Source organism: Monodelphis domestica, chromosome 1, assembly GCF_027887165.1.
Source record: "Monodelphis domestica isolate mMonDom1 chromosome 1, mMonDom1.pri, whole genome shotgun sequence".
Lineage (NCBI taxonomy): Eukaryota > Metazoa > Chordata > Mammalia > Didelphimorphia > Didelphidae > Monodelphis > Monodelphis domestica.
In genome coordinates, this window is record NC_077227.1 from 182,469,363 (window position 1) to 182,486,489 (window position 17,127).

The window sequence follows — 17,127 nt, forward strand, 5'->3', positions numbered from 1 at the left end:
CTGAGTCGGTGGCACTCCCAGGGGCTGGTGACCAGAGCGTCTTGACTCCGGTGCAGTCTTGGAAATCAGCTCTGTTGTCGTAGTAGCAGCGCTAACCCCTTTTCCCTTGATTAAAGAGTGATTTTGACTATTTAATAGTTCTGTGTTTTTTCTAGTTGACAGAGGGGTTGGGGGGGGGGGTAGGAAAAGAAAATGATCTTTGTTTCCAATGAATAATGTTTGGAAATGACCAAATAAAATGTTTAAAAAAAATCAGACACCAAACAGGGGGAGAATGACATGGGACCAGTGTTGTGGCCTGTGCAATCAGTTCTAAGTAGGGTTCTTTGACTTGAAGGAGCAACATATAGTAAAAAAGAAATGGGGAGTCAAAAGAGAGGGTTGAAAAGGGTGCTCCAGCTAATGCTCTAGCTTGAGATATTTATTAGGAAAACCATTACACATTGATACATGATGGATATTAGTAGCAGAGAGGGGGAAACAAATAGCTACTTCAAAGGAATAATTTTAAGATACAAAGTCTGGTCTAAATACAGGTTAGTCAAATTCTTATTACAGGTAAAGCTCATACATTTATGGCACTGTGACAGGAGATAATGGAGAGAGAGAGGAGAAAGGGAGGGGCCTTTGAGTCTGGGCTAAATCCAAGGTTGTTTGAAATGCTAACTGGGAATCTAATGTAAAGCCCTTTAGAAGAGACAAAAGGTTAATTGTCTATTCAACCAGTAAAACAAAATATGGTCTTTTTAGAAATTTGGAGGATCTGCCATTTCTTTTTTATGTCAGGATTGGTTAACTCATGAGATCTTCTGATATTGTCACAAGAAGAAAATTCTTTTGCAATAATATGTTGTTTTTTACTAAACCCATGCTTTTGCCTAAGATTCAGTGTGGTGTCAACATGGAAATATAGAGATTCCCAGTTTATTTAGTTTGTGTAGAGACCCCAGGTTTTGACCTTGTCACAGGAGAGGTTTTCCCCTGAGGGAAGGTCCCTCTTCACCAGACAGTGAACTTCCTGGTAGTTTGGGTGGGAACAGCTATTCCCACCCAATATTAAGCATGCCTTTTGTTCCAAATGGTTTCTCCCCCTAGGCTAAGGTCCATTACCAAGGTGACCCAGCCCTGGGCTGAGTCTTTCCCTTTTGTGTCCTTTGTAGGGCACAAGCCCCTCACTGTTATTCCTTTCTGGAACTCCTCATTTTCCTTTCTCACCATTGTAAAGTCAATCAACTGTCCCTCTCACTCCAAGCCTCCAGGTCATCTAGAGTGGTATCTAGAGTTCCCCAAACTCTTTTGTTCCTCCTGAAGGAGTTGACCAGGGTGTCTTGACTCTGTGCACTCATGGGAAGCAGCTCTGTTGTCCTACTAATAGCTCTAACCCCTTTTCCCTTGATTAAAGAGTGATTTTGACTATTTAATACTTCTGTGTTTTTTTCTAGTTGACAGTAGCAACATCATTTTTCTCATGGTAATTCATACCTAGTAATCCTTTCAACCAGTAGATTGCTACCACTAGGATCTGAATTGGATAATAAGTTTGGAAAGACTTAAAATCTTGGCAACAAAGGGAGAATCTGGAAGTTCAGGGCAAGGAACATTCCAATTCCTCCTCTAAGAGTGTGTGGAGGAATATGAGGCAAGCTGCAATGAGTGCTGGGTATGGTCAATGTCATCTGCAGTGACAGAAGGGTGAAAGAACTAGGTTTCTATGAGTACCAAAGGAAGGAAATAATAAAGGGGGGAAAAGATCTAAAATAACAAAATTTTTTAGAATTATGATGAAAGAATTTTGAAGACAATAATGGAAAGAGAGGATGGAGCTGGAAATAACAAAGGAAAGAGAGGAGTGAGGTAAATGGAGATTAGGAAAAGGGAAATGGACTTGGGAAGGAAAGGTGTCTTTCCTTGTAGGCAGCTGGAAATTCAGTATCACAAAGATTAGGATAGTAAGAGGTGGAGAGAATTTGTAGGCATGGGAGATGTGCCTAGTCAGAGGATGGAAACAACTCCTCTGATGATGGAAGGGGAGTGGAATACTCCCTGAGGAATTTGGATTCACCCACAATGATCAGGAGAAGGAACTCTATGCTCATAAGAAAAGGACAAAGCAGAGCCATTGTGTGGTCAGTTTATCTGAAAAAAAAATATAACTCCATATATCTTTCAGTTTTTGTTTGGGAAACTAGTTTCTAGTTTTTAGTTTCTAGTTTTTAATACACACACACACACATAAATACATAACATATATATAAAACACCACTACTTTGCGGATTTTCACCTATCACCGATGTCTCTGGAACTTAACTCCCTTAATAGGTGAGGGATCATTGTAATATGGACAAAATGAGTTTGGCAGAACTTGGGAACAGATAATTTCTCTAGAAAGCTAGAGACAAGTCTTATCTCTTTCAGATACCTACTGAAAAAGCAATGAAAATTCTCATCTAGCACCAATAGGGTCACAGCAAAGAAAGTAGAATAGGCAAGGCTAGGCAGTTATTTTATGTGGATGTTTTGTAAGAGGTGATAATTCAATTCTGCAGGACCCATTTCACTCAACTATCCCCCTAATCTGCAGGGGATAAAAAAACAAAGTATTTTGTAAAGACAAGTAGAAATTAAAGTTAATTTCTTTGAGATAACTCTGGCTTCCTTGGTGCAAAGTTTCTCCAAGTCTTTACGAGGTTCTGTTGATACTCTTTTTTCCAAATCTTGACTGGATGGAAGCCCTTCTGGAGGAAGATGGTACAGAGGAGTCTGGAAAGCCAGAAGTGGTCAATTCTATCCATATCTCAGATCTCTGATGTACTTCTGTGGGGTGGAGAGGGACCAGAAACAGAAGCATGGGTCAGACAGCTCTGTATTATCTGAGATCTCCACAGTGCTTCTAGTCTGGGTTAGGTAGGCATCAGAAATTCAGTTCTATCCTTGATCAAATACTTCAGAACTTGAAGCTTGCAAGAGCTAAAAAAAAGAGACAAGTTGAGAGATAACAGATAGAAAGAGAGGTTAGTTCAGGGGATTAGAGGCCACAATGTTGTTGAAGCAAAAGTTTGTGGGCTTTTTTAGGGGATTTAAGCATATACGGTCAGGCAAGAAAATTTTGGAATTCTTAGAACATGAAGGTGGTACATTTGCAGATGATAGCATAATCAAAGGCATGATCATCTGTGTGAGGTTGAGGTTGAGTGGATGAGTAGTTTATGGGGAGTGAGTAGGTTGAAGAATTGAGTGTTTAGGGTGTTTTAGATAGAGTTAATTTGTAAGTTGAAGTCCCATAAGTTCAGGACTAGGGGAGGAGAGAAAAATTGTGATTCATGTACCAAACTCATTGGGGAAAACAGGAGAATCTATAGATAATAGTTACCAGGATTTTTATTGGGTGGCAGATATGAATAGCATGAACCTCAAAGGAAGAGAGGTTACTGATAGATAGAAATAGAAGGAGAATCAGGAAGTAACAACAGAGATCAAGGCGTAACTTAACTTGCCCAGATAGTAGATGGGAGGACCAAAAAAAAAAAAGATAAAGGTATATACCCAAGAATAACTCAGCAAAAGTTAAATTTATGGCAGGGACAGGTAGAAAATGGGCTTGCAATAGAATAAAGAACTTTCAAGTCTTCCTGATGAAAAAGATGAGAACCAAAAAGAAATATTTAAATACAAGCACAGCAGTCAAGAGAAAACTAGAAAACTTTAAAATTTGTGCTCTCACATTCAAATAAAATGAGAAGAGATTAAGGTTTCTACCAAATTACCACTTTTCAGGGGTATAAACTAAGGGAGGTAAGCAGCATTAACACATAGACTACGGTTTTGTCTAAATTTAAGAAATGAAATAAAAGGGCCAAAGAAAGGAAAGAAGCGTGATAAATTTATCATGCAAAAAATTGGCTTACATGAGAAGAATATTTAAACATGAAAGAAGGGAGGGAAAATAGCCATCTTATGATCATCATCTGAATCAGACTGTAGATAATGAAATAATGTTGGTACTTTAATGTGTATGCATCAAATGACAAAGAAAAAGTTAACTGAATGATTAGGAATTATGCCATTCATAATTCCAACAGCAGTGCATTAGTGTTCCAATTTTCCCACCCCGTCAACATTTGTTTTGCTTTTCTTTCATACTAGTCAATCTGATAGGTATGAGTGGAAGCTCAGAGTTGTTTTAGTTTGTACATAGCCAATCAAAAGCAATTTAGAGCATTTTTTTCATGCTATTCTATATAGCCTTGATTTCTTAATCTGAAAACTGCTTATTCACATCCTTTGACCATTTATCAATTGGGGAATTATTTATATTTTTATAAATTTGGCTCTGTTCTTTACATATTTGAGAAATAAAGTTGTTATCAGAGATACCTGCTATAAAATTTTTTCTCCAGCTTTTTCTTTTTCTTCTAATCTTGGTTGCATTAGTTTTGTTTGTGCAAAATCTTTTTATCAGTTTAATATCATCAAAATTATCCATTTTACATTCTGTTCTGCTTCCTATCTCTTGCTTAGTCATAAATTCTTCCCATATCCATATATCTGACAGGTAAATAATTCAATGTTCCTCTAACTTGCTAATGGAAGTACTTTTTACATCTAAATCTTATTTATATCTATTTTGATCTATACCCAGCCTCTGCCATACCTTTTTTAAGTTTTCTGAGCAGTTTTTGTCAAATAGTGCTTTCTTGTCTCGAAAACTTGGGTCTTTGGGTTTATCAAATACTATATAACTCTGATAATTTCCTACTATGTATTACATAGCTAGTTTATTCCACTGATTCTCTGTTCTATTTCTTACCAGATTGTTTTGATGATTAAAATTTTGTAATACTGTTTGAGATCTGGTATTCTTAGGCCAACTTTCTCCACAGTTTTAAAAAATTGATACACTTGATATTCTTGACCTTTTGTTCTGACATGTGAATTTTATTATTCTGGCTCTGTAAAATAATTTTTTGGGCAATTCCACTGGTATAGCACTGAATGAGTAGAACAATTTAGGTAAGATTGTAATTTTATTATATTGGTTTGGCCAATCCATGAACAATTGACATTTTTTCCAATTGTTTAGATCTGACTTTATTTTGTGAAAACTATTTTGGGTTGGTCGTGGCAGGCAGATAGTCAATTATTTTATATTATCTACAGTTAATTTGAATGGAATTTCTTTTACTATCTCTTTTTTTTTGCTGAACTTTGTTGGCAATATAAAGACAAGAGATTTATGTGGATTTATTTTATATCCTGTAACTTTACTAAAGTCCTTAATTATTTCAATTAGTTTTTTCATTGACTCTTTATAATTCTGTAAGTAAATCATCATATCGTCTACAGAGTAAAGTTGTTTCTTCATTGCCTATTCTAATTTATTTTATTCTATTTTCTTCTCTTATCACTATAGCTATCATTTCTAAGACAATACTGAATAAAAGTGGCTATTATAGTCATCCTTGTTTTATCCCTGATCTTACTGGGAAGGCGTCTAGTTTATCTGCATTACAGATGATGCTAACTGATGGTTTTAGATATGTACTATTAACATTTTGAGGAAATCTCCATTAATTTCTATCTCTCTAATGTTTTTAATAGAGATGGATGCTGTATTTTGCTCAAGGCTTTTTTTGCATCTACTGAAATAATCATAGGATTTCTGTTGATTTTCTTGTTGGAGACAAATATTTACCTAATATTGAGCCAGCCCTGCATTCCTGGCATAAATTCCACCTGGGCATGGTAAATGATCTTTGTGGCATATTACAATCCTCTCCTTGCTAGTATTTTATTTTTAAAAATTGAACCAATATTCATTAGAAAGACTGGTCAATAGTTTTCTTTTTCCTTTTTCGTTCTTCCTGGCTTTAGGTATCATTACCGTATTTGTGTTGTAAAAGGAGGATGCCTTCTTCACAGCTATTTTCCCAAATTACTTGTATGGTAGTGGGATTAATTATTTTTAAAATGTTTGATAGAAATCACCTGTGAATCTATCTGGCCTCAGGGATTTTTCTTAGGGAGTTCATTGATGGCTTGTTCAACTTCTTTTTCTGAGAAGTTTTCTATTTCTTCTTCTGTTAATCTAGTATTTTAAGAGATTTTTTCTCTTCATTATGTTGCTTTGTTTAACATCATCTCTCAGGTCAAAGACCACCAAGTAAATTCAGGTATAGATGAGTCCTCAGAGAAAGAGGAAGTTAAAGAACCAAGGAACCAATGAGACAGAAAACTGATTCCATAGGCACTGCCCCCCACCCCCAGGCAAATTAAGAAACTATGATTGGTTCCTTAGATGTGATGTGTGAGAGCTAGTGAAAAGAGCTTGTAAGTAATGACCAAGTGGTCTTAGGGGACTTCCAGCTGGAGCAAAGGAACCTGAAGGAACCCTTGTTGGTGCTTAGCTTCAATCCATCATGGCAGCCAATAGATTAGTAAGCTAAATGCTTCTCTACCTCATTCCTACCTTACCCTCTTCTTTATTATTAGTACTTTGACTTAATAAAGTTATAAAGCTACTAGCAGCCTCATCATTTTAATTATTACACTAGGCAATTGACATTTTTGTAAATATTCATCCATCTCATTTACAGTGTCAAATTTTTTAGCATATATCTGGGTAAATTAGCTCCTGCTAATTTAATTTTCTCTTCATTGCTGGTGTATTGTAAAATTGAGATTTGAATTCTGGACTCCATTCCCCAGGAGTCCTTGCTAGCTCCCAGAATGCCCTTTAATCTCACTGAATTCTCACCTGGGACAAGAACAAAATTTTATTTAAAGGGTCTTCCCCGTAGGCGGGCTCTCTTTTGGGACTTCCGTTTTGGAGCAGAGGCGTCTCTTCCATGATGTGAGATTATCTTGTCTAGGCCTCTCTGGCCTAGGCATGTGTTTCTTATCCTGTATTTTCTTTAATCCTTAATCTTTAATAAACCTCATAAAAATATAATACTCCTTACAGAGAGAAACTAATTTCTACCTGCCTCAGTCTCCCCTAAATTTTAATCTTTACAGTATTTACCTTTTTCAATTTTGATACAGGTAATTTGGTTTTCTTTTTTCCTTTTTTAAATTGAATTAGTTGATGTTTTATCTATTTCACTTATCCTTTTCACAAAAATATCTTCTATTTTTCTTTATTAGTTCAATTGTTTTCTTAATCTCACCTTTGATTTTCAGGATTTCCAATTTGGTATTTAACTGTGGATTTTAAATTTGATCTTTTTCTAGGTTTTTTAGTTGCATGCTAAATTCATTAAGCTATTCTTTCTCCATTTTATTGGTGTAAGCAGTGAAAAAGATGGAAAAATTCCACTAAGCATCCCTTTACCTGTACTACATTAATTTTAGTATCTTGTCTCATTATTGTTTTTCTCCTTAACAAAATTTTGATTGCTTTTATGATTTGTTCTTTGACTTGCTTATTTTTTAGGATTACATGATTGAGTTTCCAATTAATTCTTAATCTCTTTTTATGAACCTTTACTAAATGTAATTTTTACTATATTATGATCTGAAAAGAATGCATTTAATAGTTTTGTGTGTGTAGGTACCTATGCATTACTGAAAAAAAGGTACATTCTTTTCTATTCCCATTTAACTTTCTCCAAAGGTCTATCCTATCTAACTTTTCTAAAATTCTATTCACCTCAACTTTTTTCTTGTTTATCTTTTCATGAGATTAATTTAGTTATGAGAGGGAATGTTGAGATCTCCACTAGGATATTTTACAATCTATTTCCTCCTTTATTTCCTTATTTAACTTCTTTAAATATCTGGGTGCTATACCACTTGGTGCATGTATATTTAGTATTGATATTACCTTCTTGTCTATGGTACCTTTTAGCAAGATAAAATTTCCTTTCTTATCTCTTTCAATTAGATGTATCTTTACCTTTGCCTGAGATCATGATTGCTACCCCTTTAGTTTTGGGGGGGTTTTGCTACCTACTTTAGTTGAAGTATGATAGATTCAGCCCTTTTTTTTTTTACTCTGTGTATCTCTATACTTTGTGTGTTTCTTGTAAACAGCATATTGTAGGAGTCTTGTTTTTAAGGAATTCCGCCATCTGCTTCTATTTTATGGGTGAATTCATCCCATTCACATTTACATTTATGACTGTGTATTTCCCTCCATTCTATCTTCCCTGTTAATTCTTCTTTCTCTTTCCTTTGTCACTCTTCACAAGTTTTTTACTTCTGACCACCATCTCTCCCAAACTGTTTCCTTCTCTATAAGCTATCTCCATTCCCTTTTCCCTATCCCTTTAGTTCTACATATATCTAAATCTAATGTATATGATTGAGTGTATATGCTAGTCCCTTTGAGTCCAAACTGATGAGAATAAGGTTCAAGTGTTGCCCATCATCCTCCCAATTACTCCCTTCTATGTAATAATTCTTTTGATCCTTTATGTGAGATAGTTCACACCATTCTATCTTTCCCTTCCCTTCTCTACCAGCACATTCTTCTTTTTCCTTCAATTTTTAGAAATATCTTTCCATTACAGACAATTCTAACCAAACCTTCTTTTCATAGCTATTCTTCCTAATTGCACTAATACTAATAAAGTTCATAGAAATTATAGTTGTACACACACATATATAGGAATATACACAGCTTAACATTTTAACCTTATTGAATCCTTACATTTTCTCTTTCTTATTTACCTTCTTATGCTTCTCATGAATCTTCTGTTTGAATGTCAAATTTTCTATGAAGCTCTGATCTTTTCATTAGGAATATTTGAAAGCTCTCAATTTCATTAAATGTCCATTTTTACCTCTTTTATGTTATACTGAGTTTCACTAGGTAGGTAATTCTATGTTGTAATTCTAGTTCCTTGGCCTTCTGAAATTTCTTTCGTAGCTCTATGATCCTTTTCAAAGTAGAAGCTATAAAATCCTGTAATCCTCACTGTGGCTCTATGATATTTGAACTATTTATTTCTAGCTGTTTGAAGTATTTTTCCTTTGGTGTGTGAGCTCTAGAATTTGGTCATATTATTTCTGGGATTTTTCCTTTTAAAATTTTTTTCAGGAGAGTAGTAGATTCTTTCAGTTTCTTTTTACCCTTTGATTCTAGGATGTCAAGGCAGTTTTCCTTAATAATTTCTCTTAATATGATGTCCAGGTTCTTTTTTTACCATTGGTTTTCAGGCAGTCCAATAATTCTTAAATTATCTCTCTGCAATCTATTTTCTAGGTCATTTGTTTCTTTTCAATGATAAATTTCCTATTTTCTTTTGTATTTGTTTATTGTTGAAGCTCCATGGAGTCATTATTTTCTATTTGTCTAATACTAATTTTTAAAGAATAATTTTCTTCAGTGAGCTTGTATATCTCCTTTTCCATTTAGCTAGTTCTACTTTTTAAAAGAATTTGTTTTCTTCAGTGACTTTTTGTACCTCCTTTTTCATTTGGCCAATTCTACTTTTTTGAGAAGTTGTTTTGCTTGGCAAATTTTTTGGATATCATCTCCCATTTTTTGTATTTCCTATTGAATTCTTTTCTTGGCTTTCCTGTGTTATTTTCACACACACACATACCCCTAATTTTTTCCCTATTTGCTTTTAGTTGATTTTAAAAGTCATTTCTGAGTTCTTCCAATAGATCTTTTGATGACTGAGACCAATTTATATTTTGTCAATGTTGTCCTCTTCTATGTTATGTCTTGTACTTCCTTGTCACCATAGTAATTCTCTAGAATCAGATTCTTTCGGGGGGTGGGGGGGTTCGTTTTTATCACTTTACTTTGTTTTTTTTAAACAAATAAATTAATAAAATTCATCCCTGTTTATGAATTGGAGAGGATAATGTTCCACATTTCTCATGCTGAGGTTTGGGGCTTTGTCTCTGGTTTGTGTTAGTTCTTGGGATTTAGGAGCCAGCTTTCACTATTAGGGGTTCTCCCTGCTGGCATGTATTGGTGAGAAGCACTGCTGCCCTGCACTGGTGGGAGACTTCACTGCTGCCTTATAGTGAAGGCAGAGTCTCCCTGCTGGATTGCTCCAGGAACAGAGTGTGCTGAATAGCTATAAGTTGGAGCCTCACTGTTGGTCAGCCCCTAGGAGAAGAGCTTCATTGCTAGGTATCCCCTAGAGGCAGAGTTTCACTTCTGATTGGCCTGGGGGTGGAGTCTCACTGCTGGCTACTCCAGGAGTGGAGCCTTCAAGAGGGTTGCATCAGGTTGGGGTGCCTCATTGCTCTCGTCTTATAGACTGATATCTCCTCCAGTATTTCATGTGAGATTTTTGTTTAGTGTTGTTTGGGAAAAGAATTAAGAGGGTGGTTTCCTTATCTGACCATCCTGGCACCAGAAATCTAACTAATGTAAATAAAGGAAAAACAAACTACCATAGTCAAAAATAAAAAAGAATTCACATAAATAAAGAAATAATTAGAAATTATTTTGCCTAATTTCAAACCAGCAAAACTCATAATGTTAAATGAAACCAAAACTTACTAAAATATCAAATGTCCAAATTAACAGAGTAAAAAAATAGCAAACTAATAATAATTCAATTTCCGGAAAAAAACTGAAAAATCCATAAAGGAACCTCCAAAGGGGAAAAAAATACCAAACAAATTAATAAGTAAATTCTAACAAAATTTTAAGGTAAAATAAATTCTAATATTACATAAAATATTTGAAAATAAGGAAAAAAATATCCAACCAATCTCCTTCTGTGAAACAAATATGGTCCCGATACCTAAACCAGGAAGAAGTAAAGTAGAGAAAAAAATACATATATGCCAATATCTCTAATATATTTCAGGGCAAAAATATTGAATAACATTTCAGAAAGAGGCTTTAACAAAATATTTTTAGAAGATTGTACACTATCACAAAGTTAGACATTCCAGAAATACAAAGTTGATTCAATATAAGGAACATTTTAAAAACTAATAGTCCATATAAATAAAAAGTCACATAATTTTATCAGTAGAGGAATGAGGAAGGGAATCAATAATAGAGAGCCTGAAAAAGAAATGAACATGAATGAATCATTCATAAAATACTCAGAAGAAAGCAGGAAGTAGTTAGGAAAAGACATGAACAACCACCAAGACAAAGTAAGAATTACATTTTGAAATGTATCACATGCTTATAAATAATCTATATGTACCTGAGATGATTTCACAAGCAATTCTCTTTTCTTTGTTCTCTATGGAAATTATCAACTTTGTTGTTGTCTGTAAAGTTTATAAGAAAGAAATATAGTTAGTTACCACACAATATCAGAATAAGAAACCTAAATAAGCTGATTCATTGCTTTTACTCTTTCCTGACTCAAATACAAGAATTACAATATTCAATAAGATGAAGTGATGCAAGATGAAGTAAGGAAAACTGGCAAAATAAACTATACAATGACTATAAGAATGACAATGTTAGGAATAATACTCCACTAAAATGAATACTATAATTACAATATCCAAGTGTAGACCTAAAGAAGAAATGAGAAATGTACCTCTTTCTCCTTCTTTGTAGGAGAGTATGGATGTGGATGAAAATAAGATTTAATGAAAACAAATAGAAGCAGTATCTAGCCAAACCTGAACAACACCAGATGGGAATGAAACTGGCTACCCTGTTGGAGACAAGGCTAGCTAAAGCCATGAGCTCAGGGAATACAGCATTGGGAGGGGCTGGATTCTAGGCCTAGATTGCAGCAGGAGGTAAGTAGCACCTGGAAGCTATAACAGGGGAGATGGGAATGGGACTTAGGCCACTCCATCAATGGTAAAGGCATTTAGACTACAAAGCCCTAGTTCAATAATGGCTGACTCAGAAATAGTACCAACACCTGGGTCTAGTTATCCCATCTAAACTTTTTAGTGAAGTGAGCAAAACTTAGTCCTGGCATAAAATCCCAAATCAGTAATTGAGTCTGAAGGTATTAAAGAATTTTCTCCACAGTGTAATGGAACCTCTTGGGAAAGGAGTACCTGTTGATGGGAATATGATGATTGATGGGTCAAAGAAAGGAAATCAAACTGAAAGCAAAGAAATGCATTATCATGCTAAGGAAATTACTGATGGCAATTACAATTACCTAGGATACAAATTTAATTTTTAATCATTTTTTGGACGTACTTAAAAGCACACAGCAGCATCCTGTAGCATATTAGGATAAAGAAGAAACACCTTTCACAGAAGAGGTGTGGAATAAGGAAAATCATTCAAAGGAGAAAAATGAGGACTTCCAGGGGAATATTTTCTATACAGATGACTGAGAAGACAATTCCCTTTTCAAGGGTAGGAGATAAGAGGAAGCGACTAAATACTTTTTTGATTATGGAAGTTCTTTGTAGAAGTTTCTTTAATTATGAAAGTTCTAAACAAAATTGCAAGGTTGATGCCATTGGGGTGATTACAAATGATTAACAACTGACTCTAGGAAAAAATGTATGTATGACATACTTTTAAGTTTATTTTGCATTAACATTTTCTCCCACCATTTTTTAAAGCCTAGATCAGTGGTGAGAGAGTCAATTAGAAGTAGATTCCTGTGGTTGTAGACTGACTTAGAAAGCCACAAATTAACATTGCTTTTCCTGCTTTATATTTTTATTGCTTTTGTTCAACATTTCCAATTACATTTTTATCTGGTTGGGCTAGATTGGGCCCAATTTGACACCTCTTATCTGGACAATCAACAAAACAAATTGAATCCTGATTTGTAACCCTTTGTTAACTTCCAAGGTATGGATATACAATGAAAACTTAAAATAAATTTAAAACCATCATTTCAAGTTGACTCTAGCACCATTTGCCTTGCACCATCACCCATTAAGTCTTCCCCATGATTAATATGGATGCAAAGCATTAAATAAACTTTAAAAATGAATGTAGCAATACATTTTTTAAAGTTCATGGCATGGTAGAAGGAATCTTGGATTTAGGGTTTAGGGTTATATTCCAGCCCTGCCTTTTACTGTCTGACTTTAAATGATTTAATATATCTGTATCTTAGTTTCTTCCTCTGTAAAATAAGAAGAAAATGCCTTGCCTTAAAAAGCAAAAAATTGGCCAAATGGGGAAAAAGTTACAAAACTTCACTGAAGCAAATAATTCCACAGAATTCAGGATTGAGCAAGTGGAAGCTAATGATTCACTGAGACTTCACTAAATTTTTTTAATGTGAAATATCTCCTTGGAAAAACTATTTACTTGAAAAATAAATCAAGGAGAGAAAATTTAAGGACTATTTAACTACAAAAAAAAGAGCTTAAACATATTTCAAGAAACTATAAAGAAAAACTGCCCCAATATCACAGATCCAGAGGATAAAATAGAAATTGAAAGAATTCATCTATAATCTCCTGAAAGGGATCCTAAAGTAAAAAATTCCAGTAATACTATAACCAAATTCCAGAGGAAGTAGAAGAAAATATTGCAAGCAGCCAATAAAAAATAATTCAAATATCATGGAACCTGTGAAGATTGGATTTGGCTCTTCCCTGATTGTAACAATGAAGGTACTTAGCTCTTCCTTGATTTTGAAGATTAAATTGTAATCCCCTGTCTATTTTTAGATTTTAATCCCCAAAGTGTAAACCCAATATTTAAAGTAGATCTACCCATTTTAACCACAAAAAGGTATGAACTAACTACAAAAAGGTATGAACACCCATTTCATACATTGAGTGGGAAGTCTGTGACCCATGTGTGAAAGAGTAGGCAGTCCTGGAGAGAAGCATCTGCTGTGATTGGTAGATGCAAAATTTAGGGGAGGTGACAAAAGAGAAAAAGGTCTTTAAATAGTGGAAACAGATTGTACCTGGAGTGAAGACAGACACTTGAGGAGAGACTGGAAGACAGACACTTGGACTTGGAGTGAAGACACTTGACTGTGGAACTGGACCCCTGGAGGAGCTCATGTAGGAGACCTCAGACTGCCTTCCTTTTAGACGGTCAACATGATGACTGTAAAGACTGACTTAGTTACTTGCCATTTCTGGAGGTATAAACCTCTGGGAAAGGCACATCATCTTGAGACTCCTTTCCCTTGGTGTTAGTGTTGGTGTTGTTGTCTCTGTCTCTGTCTCTCTCTTTTTCTCTCTTCCTTAATATCTTCCCTCTATGGCAAAAATAAATTACCATAATTCCATTTGCTTGAGTAATTCATTTTGGGATTTAGAAATTAGATCCCTAGCAACCACCAATTAAATCTATTAAGTCCAAGCATATAAAAACTAACAAACAACAGTCAGGACTACATAAGATTTAATAGCTTCTATATTAAAAGAGCAGAAGCCTTTACTTGTCAGGAAATAAAAAAAACAATTAAATAATGATTAAAGATCAGAGGCCTTAAGAATATGATATTCTCATAGTCAAAGTAACTAGGATTACAACTAAGAATAACCTATCAGGCAAAATTGATTATAACGTTCAGGGGACAAAATGATTAATGAAAAAGACAACTTCTAAGCAAATATTCCTGATAAGAAGACCAGAGCAGAAGAAAGGAAAATTTGGCATTCAAACATAAGACTCAAGAGAAGCATAAAAAGGTAAAAATGAAAGAGTAATCATAAGAGACTAAAAGTTAAATTGTTTACATTCCTATATGGGAAGATGATGCATGTAACTCCTAAGTATTCTGTCATCATTAGGGCACTAGGAGGGCATGTGTCAATCCTTCAGGATAAATTCTCAATCTCTCCTGGCCCCATATATACAAATACACATATGGAAATACATATGTATATGTGTAATTAGACAGCTAGCTATAAGGAACATTAATGTTAATCAATATGTTCCTGTGATCAATATTTTCATCAATAATAATAATCAATATTTTCTTAAATCTGGAGTTTTGAAGGTTAGCCTATTCCTAAGGCTAAAGTAATTGATTCCTAGGTCTCAAGGCATGTAACTAGGTTAGGACCTTCTTTTGTCTTTTATTAAAGGCTTTGAAAGGATCAAGAACACGCTCCCTGAGGCATGTGAAAGCAGGGGAAGTCAGTGGTTCCCTAGATGGGTGAACTTTTTATCCATCTGAAGAGAAGCCTGCTGGCCTTCCCTAAGATGAAGTAATAGCAGGGGAGCTGAGATCTCTAAATCCATCTCCTCTTTCAAACTATCCATCAATAAGTTCCAACAGGGGAGTTTCAAAGAACTGTTGGGTCAATCAGAAAGAGGATATATCTTTCTGTAAAAGAGTAGATCAGGGCTTACAGAGTCTTTTTTGGACCCATTTTTTATTAATAGATCATTTGTTGCTATTAATAAATGATGTTATTCTCAGGGAAATGACTTCATATTATTTATTGTTTAAAATTCTTGGTGCTATAGATATCTAGATAATAAGGGTGAGAAAGAAGGATGGCTTTTGGAAGGGGGAAAGGAAAGGTAGAATGGGTAAATTTTCTTATATAAAAGAAATGTACAAAGAAGAGCTTTTTAAGTTGGAAGGAAAAATAGAAAACGTTGGGGCAATACTTGAACCTCACTCACACTGGAATTGGTTTAAAGAGGGAATACACACAATAAACACAAAGAGTTGGGTACAGAAATCTACTTACTCAATAGACTATAGAAGAGGAATAGGATAAGAAATATGGAGGGAAGGGAAATGATAAAAGGGAGAGCAGATAAAGGGAGGCAGTGGTTGGACACTAAACAATCTTTAAGAAGGGAAAGAGAAGAAAATAGGAAAGAGGAAATATATAGTTAATATAATCAAAACCATGAATGTGAATGGAATTAATAAACCTAAAAAATTAAAGTGGAGAGTAGAATGGATAGAAACAAGAATCCAATAATATGTACTATATGGGAGACTGACTTGACACTGAAAAATACAGTTAAAATGAAGGGTTGGGGCAGAATTTATCATACTCCAACTAAAGTAAAAAAGGCATGGGTAGCAATCATGATCTTAGACAAAGCAAAAGCAAAAACAGACCTAATTATAAAGGATGATTAGGAAAACTACATGTTGTTAAATAAAAACAATGAAGTAATATCAAAAAATTTTAAAGCAAGTTTCTCTAATAAAGGCCACATTTCTCAAATATATAGGGAACTGATTCCATTTTAGAAAAATAAGAGCCATTCCCCAATTAATAAATGGTCAAATATGAATAGGCAATGTTCAGAATTCAAAGCCATCACTATTTGGAAAACTCAAAATTACTGATTGAAGAAAGGCAAATTACAATAACTGTAGAGTACTACTTCACACCTATCAGAAATGATAAATGCTGGAGAAGATAAGGGAAAATGGCCCCATTAATGAATTGCAGGTAGAGCCAGAGATATCAGAAAAATTAAAAGGACCTGTATGTACAAAAATATTTATAGCAGCATTTTGTGCTGGCATTGAGAGGATTCTCACCAATTGGGAAATGGCTAATTACAAGCAATGGCATTTGATTGTCATAAAGTCCTACTATTTTATAAGAAATGATGTATAATTGAAAATCTGTTACCCTAAAAAAGAACTACATTTCCCGGAAGCCCATTGACTTCCTGTCCTAACATACTTCCTGTCGACAGGTGTAAGAAATATCATTATTTAAATTACAAAGTTTAAATTCCTTTTGAGAAGAATTTTAGGTAAAGAAGATGCTACTTCCCTGAATCCAGAACTGAACTGTTGGAGAAGACATAATGAAGATGCCTCCAGACCACAAGCTGCACAAAAATGAACTTTGGGTGTAGTTGATTGAACATTTATTTTTATGTATACTTTTATGCCAAAGGGGACTGCCCCCTAACTGGCTTTTTGTCAATGTGTTCAGCAGTTATTGGTTTTGTTCTTTTTTTTTTCTCTTATCCTCAAATTATTGTAATCTTTAAGTTGATTATGTTTTCATGATCCTTTTTGGGGAAACTTCTCTCCCCAATAACGATCAAACGGAGGTATGTAAAAATAGACTCGACCTCTGGACTTCAATCCCCAGAAGCCCTTGCTCCACTTCCCCAGAATGCTTTGAATTCTCACGTGGGCCGAGATCAAGAAGGGATTTAACCTAATGGCAAAGGCTTTTGTCTCTCTTTTGGACTTCCGTTTTGGAGCAGAGGCATCTCTTCCATGATGTGAGATTATCTTGTCTAGGCCTCTCTGGCCTATGGAAGTTTTTCTTATCCTGTATTTTCTTTAATCCTTA

The 17,127-nt window shown here is 34.7% G+C and overlaps 1 protein-coding gene across 2 annotated transcripts in view; it reads right to left on the minus strand.

Moving 5' to 3' along the window:
* Nucleotides 1–17,127, minus strand: part of LOC103096141 (protein FAM170B-like) — a 269,561-nt gene that overhangs the window by 141,856 nt on the left and 110,578 nt on the right. The window contains exons 5-7 of one of the 2 annotated variants that reach the window (XM_056810155.1): nt 13,788–14,087; nt 11,130–11,196; nt 224–2,967 (exon numbers count right to left, since the gene is read on the minus strand). The gene's annotated coding sequence lies outside the window, so the exon portion shown is untranslated. Of the gene's footprint in view, nt 1–223; nt 2,968–11,129; nt 11,197–13,787; nt 14,088–17,127 lie in introns of those variants that run through there. The other variant, XM_056810153.1, reaches the window with a different exon arrangement.